An 11,154-nucleotide genomic window follows, 5' to 3' on the forward strand; every position below is an offset into this window, starting at 1 on the left:
TTTCTAGAGATGATATAAGCTAAGGCATATTGCTGTTTCTCTAATGTGCAAATACACAAAATATTAAAACATTGGATGGAGAATCAAATCTCCATTGAGTAGACTTACTGCCAAAAATATTTGAATTCCAGCTCCCTCTAGCTCTGAAAGCACTTAGCTCTTAGTTCAGATCCCAGATGATCTCAGTACTCTGCAGGAAGGTAGGAAATGAAACATTTGCTGGACTTGAGTCCAAGTTTTTTATGTCTTATTTTTGACTAAAGGAAGTAAATTTTACATGTACTTGAAATGCAGCTGAAACATGGTTAAAGAGAAGTAAAGCCTCACTTTTCCTGGTAAGCACATGATGCTTTGAATTCATCAGCCTCTTGAGCCCCTGAGCATCATCTCTGCTACCTTGGTATGTTCTGGGGTATGATTTTTGAACTACTTAAAGAATAATTTTAGACATAATGGTTGCAGAATAAACAAAATGGCAGTTTTTGCCTGGAGTAGCTTTTTGTGTTGGAGAATCAGTTAACCAAACAATACCTCAGAAACTGAATAAATCACATGGCCAGCTGACCTAACCAGTTTACAAAATAGTTTATTTGAATAAAATGTGGAAAAGTTGTATGGTGTGTATAAAGGATTGCCTTACGATTTACTGTGACTTACCTGTGCAGTAAAAATGAGGTATAATGTTTCCCCCAGTTTGGTGGCAGAATCCAGGGTGCTGGGGGAGCTATCTCTGTGGCATCAGTAGGTGCTGGTTAGGTGTTTGCTGGCAGGGACCTTGCCTTGCACCCAGCATGGGGAGAGATGTGCTGCCATCAGCTCCTCATTGAGTGCTGTGCTCACCGACAAAATGTTTGTGATGAAAGTTGTATTTTGTCAGTCATCTCCTGGTGTCCTGCCATGCTATGGGATATAGCCTCAGCACGTTGCTGACTCTCCTTTACCCTGTCTCTGTTTGTTGGGTCTGTATTAGTTGTCATTTTTAAATGCTAATGTGCCTTAATGCATTGTAGAAGATTTGTTAGCACAAGAATTTTCTGTCAAATATGGTAAAATCTTTGGGATTTCTTTATCGCCATTAAAAGATTATGTTTTTTCTGTTGTTGGACGTATGCTTGACACCTTAGAAGATGCTGCAGCTATAAATTTTAAAATGAAAAGCCATATATTTGAGCAGCAAGTCCCCAGTCCTGTTTCTCCTGACAGTGGTGCCCAGTCCCTGCTGTAAAGCGCAGCGTATACCCAGCTGTGCGCACTGTTCTCCCACACTGTGCATGGTACACACATAAGCACGCATGCAAGTTTCCTGCCAACATAAACAAGGGCACTGACTGATGATACACAGCCAGCAGCAGGCTTTCTCCTTGTCCTGGCTTTGGTGCTCTGTGCAACCAGGCTGCAGTTTGTCTCATGAATAATAACAAGTAATGTGATGATGATGGTGTAAGATGCAAGAAATGTCAGATCTGGTCAGGTTTGGTGCTGCTTGTACTTTATAGTATGTGTAGTTATAGCACATGGTATTACATATTCAGCATTACAAAATTGCTGCAAGGTATTTCAGTGTTATTTGACGTAACAGGTTATATGACTTGGTCAGGTCATGGCCAGTAAGCCAGAGCAAAAATCAGAGCAGCTCTGGGTGCAGTTCTGGGCAGTTACTGTAAGCATTTCTCTGCATATGTGTCCTTGAGTTACACAAAAGATTTTATCGGTCCAGTATGGCTCAGCTTTTACCTGAGGATGCCTTTCACCCTAGGAGACCTCAGCACTGTAATTTTTGTGTTGGTGCCAACAGAGTGGTAGGAGCACTTAATTAGGGAGAATGCCAGCAGGAGCTTTCTGCTCTCTTGAAAAGCTTAGGACAGCCATTGCTTTCAGCAGAGTGACTGATTCCTGCCGATACAGAGTGGAGACAACAGGCTTCAATCGGCAGCACCCTTCACCTATGCTACTTACGGCTCTACCTTACCTGTGGAAAACTAATTCTCACCTTACATGCTCCTGTACTAGATGAGTCATGCCCCCCAGCCTGGTCTCCTGGGTTGCAGCCTGATGGAAGCTTTTTGGGAAAGGTATACCAGGGGTCCAGCCTATGCAGAGCCCTCCCAGCACCTGGTAAGCAGCTGGCTAGAAACTTCCTGAGCACTTCGACCTTTGTTACAGCTTTTGCAGCACTTGTCCATGAAGCTTCCTAATGCCTTTTCTTGAACCTATTGATTCCCACCACACCCTGTGGCAGTCCCACCATTTGTGTTGTGTGAAAAAGCTGCTTCTGTTTAAAGAAGAATTCAGATCCAATCTTGTGATATGGCAGATAGTTGGAGGTGTGCTGTTGTTTCTGGGCTTCTCACCCATCTGCTGGAGCATCTTTCTGTCCTGTGACATTGAGATGTGACTTCTGTGGGATCGCTGTCCGCTGCCTTGGTGCACGAGTAGCTGGTGTGGGATGGCTGCTGGGAGAGCTCAGGAACCAGGCACAGAGCTCTGCCCGACACAGTGCCTGCTGTGCTGCAGTGGGGCAAGTTGTGGTAACTGCAAACAGGATGACCCCGGGAGCCAGCCAACAGCTACAGGGGGAAGCAGCATCCCACCGGCACAGCCTCAGTGCCGTGAAGGGCTCATAGGCAACATGCACAGGTCAAGCCTGAAACAATGCCAAATAGCCTGGGCTGAATGCCAATTCAGTATGAAATAGAAATGCATCTCTCCATTTTTATTCCACCGTATTAATCTGTAATCAATTTAATCTGTTTACAGAGCCGTTATAGCATTTTCAATTATTAACTTGATAATTTGGAAAAGGATCATAAGCGTTGGACACTTGTCATGCAGGGAAAAACATGAAGACAGCAACAAAGTGCTGCGAGAGTTGTCACAGAATTGTTTCCACCCTCCTTATATAAATTGGGAGTGCTCCCCAAATCCTCTAGCTGATGTGCTTGGAAGTGCTCTTTTTTTTCCATCTTCTACAAGTGGGTGTCAGTGCTGGCGGGACGACCTGCAGCAGGGTGTCAGCAGGGTGGACCCAACATGCAGTGTCCTCGATAGCCAGACAGCTGATATGCGGTGTATCACCTCTGTGGCCAAAGATGCTCTTCCAGATCCTTTTAGATCTGCTACCTTGGCACTCAGTCTCTTTCCAAGGTCATATGCTCCATCTCACACCTTTCAAAATATGCTAAAAAAACATTCCTTCATGTCTATCTTCGTGGTTAATTGCTGGCAGTAAGCAGTAGCTTAAATAGATACTCTTTATCATTATTTGTAGGTTCCTTGGTCCCTCTCAAACTTCAGAGTGGTGTGACTGCATTACCACATGCAGTCACAGGGTGAGTGACACTTTTGGCCTCACAAAAGTGTTTATGTCTGGAGAGAACTTTATCCTTGCCTTGCATGCTCTGCTGTGACCCCTGCACGTTAGCATCAACTGCCTTGCAAAATAACAGGCGGCTGCAAAAACTCTTTTATTTTCTGGGACGACCCAGTGTACTGCTTCCACATTCTCTGGTGTTCTCTCTTGCAGAAATGTGAATAATTGCTTTCCAAGAAACCACAGGAGAGGTTCTGTTCAGCTCTGTTCAGTTTTGTCCTCAGGTGCTTTTGTCGCATTTTGCCGTATTTCAGCAATGGGACCAGTTCTGTGCTTGTCTCCTTTTTCTTGTTTTCCCCTTAAAAAAAGATGATGTTTTGTAGATGCCTACATATTGAAAGTTCATTTCAAAGTGGAACTGAACCTGCATCCATCCATAAAGACTGTCAAGTCCAAAATCTGAAGGGAAGGAAAAGCATCTCTCTTGGATACCTGGCACCATTACCTGGCTCGCTTGCCTGTTTCTTTTTTTAATACAGTTGCGTGTGATTTAAGTAACTGTGGAGCAGTGAGGTGCAGCCATGTACTAAGTCAGGCTGGCCCATTTATGGATCCAAGACATGTGGGATGCTACTTGAAAGGCTTCCAGAAGCCAAATAGTTGTAAATGTATTTACAAGCCGTAAAGGAAATCAAAAATCCTTGTGCAATGCAGTCAGCTCTGTTCCAAAGAAAATTGGAGATGCCAGCTTGTCCTATTAAATGAAAGTGATGCATTGACATAGCAGCAGAGACTTGAATTCTCTACACTTAGCCACTGCAACATGCCTGGGTAATGGTCATGGACCCAGACAATTTCATTACTTTTTTCTACTTTAGGTTAGAAAACTGAAATAGCCCATTACTGCATTTTCCTCGTACCTGGAGCCTGCATTTCCACTGCTCTGTTTCTAGCTGGCTGCAATGGATGTTGCATAGGTGGATGTTACATTGCTCACATACCATGCCATAAATGAAAAAGTTGGATTCCATGCTTTCTGCTTGCCTCGAAAACAGAGGGTGCCATGTTAGTGGCAGGCAGTGTCCTGTCTGCACATGCATTGTTGAAGCTAATGCCATCTGTCAAACCCAGCCTTGCCCAGAATGAAGCTAAACTGTTAAGTGAGTTTATAGTGGCAATAAAGAACAACCGTTGAATATGCGTTTGAAAACAAACTGTTTCAGCAGTTAGCTCTAGTGACCTTGTGTTTGGAAGGCAGCACAGCCATAGCCAGCTCAAGGTCACATGAAGTTCCATTATGGGTTTCTTTTTTTAAGCTGTCTGCTACACATTTTCTGGAGCAAACCTGAAATGTTTACGGTTTCTGCCCTCGCCTCACCTCATGCAGTAAAAGTGATTTCAGCAACGTACACAGTGTACAGCGTAAACAAGTATGTACTTACATCCTCTCTGTCAGGACGGAGAACATGATATGGCCTTTCCTCAGTGCCCACAGCCTGAATTTCAGGTCAGTGCAGAGAACCGCATGAACAGGGAAGCCAGCTAGGTCAAGGAGCTTGAGAACGTAATTGCAGAGAAAGTATGGAATATTCTAAAGTTGAGTATACCAAAGCAACTGTGAATTTGCACACAAGAAAGGGGGGAAAAAATTTGTAGAGAAGGATGGCAGGGGAGGCATGGAGACAGAAGGAATGGAAAAAAGAACCGCTCACCAAAACCTATGCCTCAGAGAGATGAAAGAGCATGGCTGTATCAAGGCTTACCAAGCTATATTGGGTGGTAAAGGAAATAATAACAAACAAAAGAGTTCGGGAATATATAAATGGAATATATAAATTCCATAAAATATAAGTAAGTTCTAGAGTATATAAATGGAAGTTAGAAGGAAAAGCAACAGCAGGCAGTGAAGGCAGGGTGGAGGTTAAAAGTAGATACTGTCACAAATAGAACAAGTGCTCTGTCCCATTTTCATGGTGGACTGATCAGGGATCCAGAACTGGACATGAGCGCTTCCTAAATAAGATCAAAACCGAAAGATGGATTGTGCTCAGATGTGTTTTATCCCAGCAAACAAGCCAACTTAAAAGACTAGCCTGGCTGGCTCTTCAGTGACTGAAATTCAAGATGAAGGAGTCATACAGAAAATGGAAATTTGGATCATTTGCTTAGGAAGAAGATAGAAGAGGAAAATGACTGAATAGAGACAACATCAGACAGGCCAAGACACAAAATGAGCCATAACTAGGAAGGATTGTAAAGCATATGAAGGGATCATGTTTTAAGGACCGGAGAATGACAAGGCTAAAAAAAGATACTGTCCACTACTGAAAGAAGGGGAAGGGAAAGGGAAACTATAAACTGATGTACCTGAACATACACGAGCTGTGGAGGAATGGCAGAGAATAAAGAGTTCATATCAGTAGATAAATACGTTGAGCAGGTGTCTCCCCTACCATGTGCTCTCATTTTTTTCTGCTGCCAGAGAGCACTGATGTTTCTTATTTATTTACTTCTAATTACTGAGACTTCCACTGATGAGATAAATGTAGTCCAGGATGCTGATCTTCCCCTTCTCTTCCCTCAGGGTGTCTTCCCAGCATCTAAATCAAAGCCCTGTGAAAATGTAATCTCTCCATATCCCAGAACATCTCTCCAAATGTGGTGGGCTCTCAGCCCCCTCCCCAAGCCCAGAACACAGTCAGTGCCAGGAACAGAGGCAGGGGCCAAGCTGCCTGAGTGCCAGGCGTTTGACCTGCTCCACAGGGCAATGGCACACCCAGCAAAGTCTTAGAGACTAGGTCACAGAGCGCAGGGGGCTGTTGGCATCATGCTGGTGAAAAAGCTGCCAGGAAAGAAAAGTCATTCTGGAACAGGTTTTGCTTTTTGATTGTTTTTGGAACAAAAGCTTGTCCAGAATAGATGAAAACCTGAGCAGAGAAGCTTGACATTACTCTCCTAGCAATTATGCTCTCTCAGTTCAGGGACAGGCAGAGCAATAGCACACATAGGAAGATTTCTTTGCATCGTTCCCCTTGTTTAGCAAACACATCTCCAGATACTGACAATACTGTTATCTGGCAGGAGCACTTCTCTGAACCCCTTCAATCATTCTTAATGGCCAGAACAAGTTTTCATCAAAAATACTCTCTCAGAATGATGTTTGTTTTCAAAATACAGCTCTGTTTGGCCGGCTGCACCATCTTCATCATCGGCTGGAGTGTGATAAAAGGGCTGATCGTTTGGCTGAGTAACTCAGATCTCTCCTCAGGGAAGCGGCACATGGTCCAGAAGGAAGGCAAAGGAAACAGGTTTGCAGTTGTTAGCCTTGTGCTTTCTTTTCAGTGAGTGCCGTGAGGTGAGGAGACAGGTCTGTCTGCAGGGGAGAAGCTCCAGGTGGTGAGAAAATACCCAGTGTATCTCCCCACAGCCAGAGAGGTAAGAGATTCGGATTGGGACTAGTGTTGTGAAATGAATCCGCAGGGCAGGGGAATGGGATTTTTCGTCATCCCAATTCAATTTCTGAACTGCGGCCATACTAGGTCTCCTCTCAGGAGAATTTTTCTCTGTGTGTATTGTTCAGTTTTGACAAAAAGGTATGTTTTTTTGCAGTTTTGACTGAAAAACTTGGAGTAGCTCTGGAAGATGATTACGTTACTTAACCAGACTGAAAAAGTAGGATGCTTTCATTCTGCAGATAGGATCCCCTGTGATGGGACTGTGTGCTGCAAGTCAGCCATGTAATTTAAAATTTTGAAATGTTAAAGGAAAAATTATTTAGCAGATTAGTCCCCTTACCCATGTGTTACATTCTTAAAGCATCACTTGGCATATCTCAACATTTTCAAAATAGTTTTTGCTAAGTGGAAATGTCATCAAGAGATGCAGGCTTCCTGAAGAAGTTTCGGTGAAATAATATTGTCTGATCTTAACCCATCCTGCTGCTCTGCTTCAGGACAAGAGGTATGTTAGGAAGGAACAGAGGGGTCTGTAGCTCTGTCCCTGATGTGGGCATCTGTGCCAGTGTGAATGCAATATAAACTGTGGTCACAGGGTTGTGATTGATCAGGTCCACAACTGAAAACAAATTAACCAGCACCATGGGAAAGTGGTTTTATGTTTGATTTGTCTGAGGTTATTTTTCTTTTTTATTTGTCCATGTAATCTGCATGAGCCTTGGAGCTAAGCAGAGCACATTACGTACATGACTGCAACACTTCATGGGTGCCTGCTGTCCTGCCTTAACTCTCCTGGCGCAATGGAGGACACATCAAGCCAGAAGTCAGGACAGAACAAAGTGCACTGGGCTCCCTAACACCAGAAGAGAGTCCTGCCAATTTTACACATGTCGAATTGGAAGAGTATGAGCCTGCAGGCTTCAGCACCAAGGAACTCATCCTAAAGAAAGCCAGAGAGGTATGCACATGCAGTCATCAAACCACGATCCCCTTCTTCTGTCGGCTGTTCCCAGTGCTGGACTGGCTTCCCCGTTACAACGTCAGGATGCAGTTGCTTGGGGATGTCATATCTGGGCTTCTGGTAGGGATAGTTGCCATCCCTCAGTCTCTCTCCTACTCCCTCTTAGCCAGCCAGGATCCCATCTACAGAATCTACACCATCTTCTGCAACATCATCTATGTCGCTATGGTAACTTCGTTGGCTCCTTTGGCATCCTGTGCCTGATGATTGGGCAGTCTGTGAACTAGCACCTCCAGCTAGCAGGGTGCAGCAACAACAATGCAGGCTTTTTGCTGGTGGGCAACACCACCTCCTCCAGTAACGGGATGGATGCCTGTGACAGGAGCTGCTGCGCCATCACTGTGGCCCTTTACTTGAGCTTTCTGGTCGGTCTTTACCACGTACAAATGTTTGCTATTGTGCTGTTTCCTCTCTGTCCTTTTCTGGCTAGGAACTTCTCTGAGCTAAAGATCTCTAGGCTCTAGCTTTGGTTCAGACTTAAAAGTCATGAGAAACCTGTCCTGATGTGACTAGACCCCAACACCCTTCGAATCAAATGTAGTGATTTAGAAACCCCCAAACATGGCTGAATGTGGGGTTTTGTTTCCCTCCATATGATAGGCCAAGTCCTTGGATGTGTCTGGAACATCCATAGGTTGTTTCAGACACAGCAGGGGAGGAGAAGGAACTTGGAACCACCTTCCCACCACTCCCTGGAGCTGGGCCAGCTCCTGGTGCAGGTTAGAGCAGTTTCAGGGCTGGCAAGAACAGCCCTGAAGGACCCTGTCATCAGCAGGGGCTCCTTCAAAGGCCATGCTCCCTGGCAGTGCCCCCACTGGCTGGGCCTAGCTGTCACTGAACAAATTCAGGCTCTTTCACTGGAACAACTAAAATTCAGTGCATCACACTGGTTTTGTGCCACTGAGTGATACTCAGATCTGCTTTGATGGGGCTGCTCCCTGGACTTCCAGTGTTAACTGTGTGTCCCTATTGCTTGTAAGGAAATAGCGGCAGGGACCTTTTAGGCTTCTTTGTACAGCACCTCTAGCTGCAGATGAGTGCTATAGGTAGGTCCCTTTAGTTTTTCATACCCCAGATTAACTACTGAAGACAAAGTCCTCTGCCTCACACTGTGAATGCTCAGCAGGCAGAATAGCCAGAGCTGCTAAAGTAGAAGCAAACTGATATAAATTGCCAGCCACCTCTTCCAGCCCTTCTCATCAATGATAAAGGTATGGATGGCTTGCTTTTCAGATCCTGCTGGGTGTTTTACAGCTGGGCTTTGTGGCTGTCTATGTTTCAGAACCTCTCCTTAGTTGCTTTGTGACTGGCTCCAGCCTCACCGTTATCACCTCCCACATGAAGTATCTCCTGGGACTGAAAGTCCCTCATCACGAAGGGGTGGGGTCCTTCATTCTGACATGGGTGGACCTTTTCAGATACATCCAGAACACCAACATCTGTGACCTGGTCACCAGCCTGGTTGCTTTGGCCGTCATAGTGCCTGTCAAAGAGGTCAATGACTGGTATAAGGAGAAGATGAAGGCCCCGTTCCCCATAGAGCTGCTGGTGGTCATTGTAGCCACAGTAATATCTTACTACTTTAACTTTGAAGGGTGATACAAGTCTGCTGTTTGTGGGGATATCCCCACAGGTTTCAGGAAACCCACTCTACCAGATATAAACCTGTTTTCCAGCCTGGCAGTTGATGCTCTGCCCATTGCTGGTTTTGGCTTTGCCTTGACTGTCTCCCTGGCGGAAATCTTTGGCAAAAAGCACACTAGGCTGTCCGTGCCAACCAAGAGATGATTGTCATTGGCACATGCAACCTGATCCCTTCTTTCTTCTACTGCTTTGCCAGCTCTGTGGCCCTGACCAAGATTCTGCTGAAGGAGTCCACAGGGATGCAGACCCAGATCTCTGGTCTTGTCACCTCCCTGGTGCTGCTGCTAGTGCTGTTGTGGATCACCCCGCTCTTCTGCTCGCTGCAGACCTCCATCCTGGGAGTGGTCACCATTGTCAACCTGCGGGGGAGCCTGAGGAAGTTCCTTGACACCCCACGCATGTGGCAGCTCAGCAAGCTGCACACGGTGGTGTGGGGGACAACCATGCTGTCCTCCACGCTGATCACTATGGAGATTGGCTTCCTCGTGGGTGTCTGCTTTGCTCTGCTCTGTATCATCTTCTGCACTCAGAGACCCAGGGCCATGCTCCTGGGCAAGGTCAGCAACACAGAAATCTCTGAGGACTGGTGCACTCACAAACAGCTCAGCAGTATTGCCAACATAAAAATCTTCCACTTCAAGTCATCCCTCTACTATGCCAACAAAGACTTTCAAGACAGCTCTCTACCAGAAAACTGGGGTGAATCCTATTGCGCTGGCTGCTAAGCACCAAAGGGTGGAGGCCCAGGCAAATGCAGACACAGGCAACAGCAAGAACTTTTTCTGCACCATGTTTGACTGCCTGAAACAGGCCAAGAAGAGGGCTGAGAAGCCTCCAGCAGATGCCTGTCCTCCCTCTGTAGATATGCACACCTTAATCCTTGACTGTGGGGCAATGCAGTTCATAGATACCGTGGGTCTCTCTGTGCTAAAGGAGGCACATTGTGACTATAAGGAGATTGGCGTCCAGGTGCTCCTGGCCACCTGCAACCCTGCCATCTGCCACCAGCTCCAGGAGGAAGGCTGGGCTGGCGAGACAGATGGTGTTGGTCAGCTGGCATTCCACGGTGTCCACAATGCAGTGCAGTTTGCGGAATGGTGGTACCACGTGCAGCAGGAGGAGAGCAAGGAGAAAAAGGATGCTTTCCTGGACCCCGATGACCTGAGCTTCCAGGTGTCTTTGTAGACCTGTGTGTGAGGGACTATTTCTAAAGGGGGTGGGCTTGGTATGTACTTGAGAGCAGTTTTAGTCTTTGTGCAGTCAGAGCATGCAAAAAAGACTTTGTTGAACTGTCAGCAGCAGGCATGGGGCACAAGGCTTGGGGAAGGGTGTATGTCAGGAGAGATTGCCAACAGGTAAACAATCTGAGAGGCATTTCAAGGTCTGTCATATTGGTAAAGAGCCTGGATGGCTTTTAACCCTTCTCCTTTTTGGAAAGGGCTGTGATGGCACTAGGTGTGGTGCAGGGAGGCGGGATGCCAGGCTTCACCTGCAATATCCAGCAAAGTGCACCCCTCCAGCCCTTCCCCCACCAAATGCAACATCCTGGGGTCCCCTGCCAGCGTTGGCCCAGCCTCCCCACTCCACCCCTGCACAGCCACATGTCTCGTGTGGGCACTGAGGGGCATGAGCTGGGCCAGACCCCTCTCCTCTCCATCGGGGGTAAGTCTGAAGCACCACAGCGTGGCCCCGAGCCCTGGGCAGGGTGGCTGCTTGCCAACCGG

At 46.4% G+C, this 11,154-nt stretch overlaps 1 pseudogene; it reads left to right on the forward strand.

Moving 5' to 3' along the window:
- Positions 1 to 7,361: 7,361 nt before the first annotated feature.
- Positions 7,362 to 10,736, forward strand: LOC142061248 (sulfate transporter-like; annotated as a pseudogene).
- The last annotated feature ends 418 nt before the right edge of the window (positions 10,737 to 11,154 follow it).

The sequence above is a fragment of the Phalacrocorax aristotelis genome, chromosome 8 (genome assembly GCF_949628215.1).
Source record: "Phalacrocorax aristotelis chromosome 8, bGulAri2.1, whole genome shotgun sequence".
Lineage (NCBI taxonomy): Eukaryota > Metazoa > Chordata > Aves > Suliformes > Phalacrocoracidae > Phalacrocorax > Phalacrocorax aristotelis.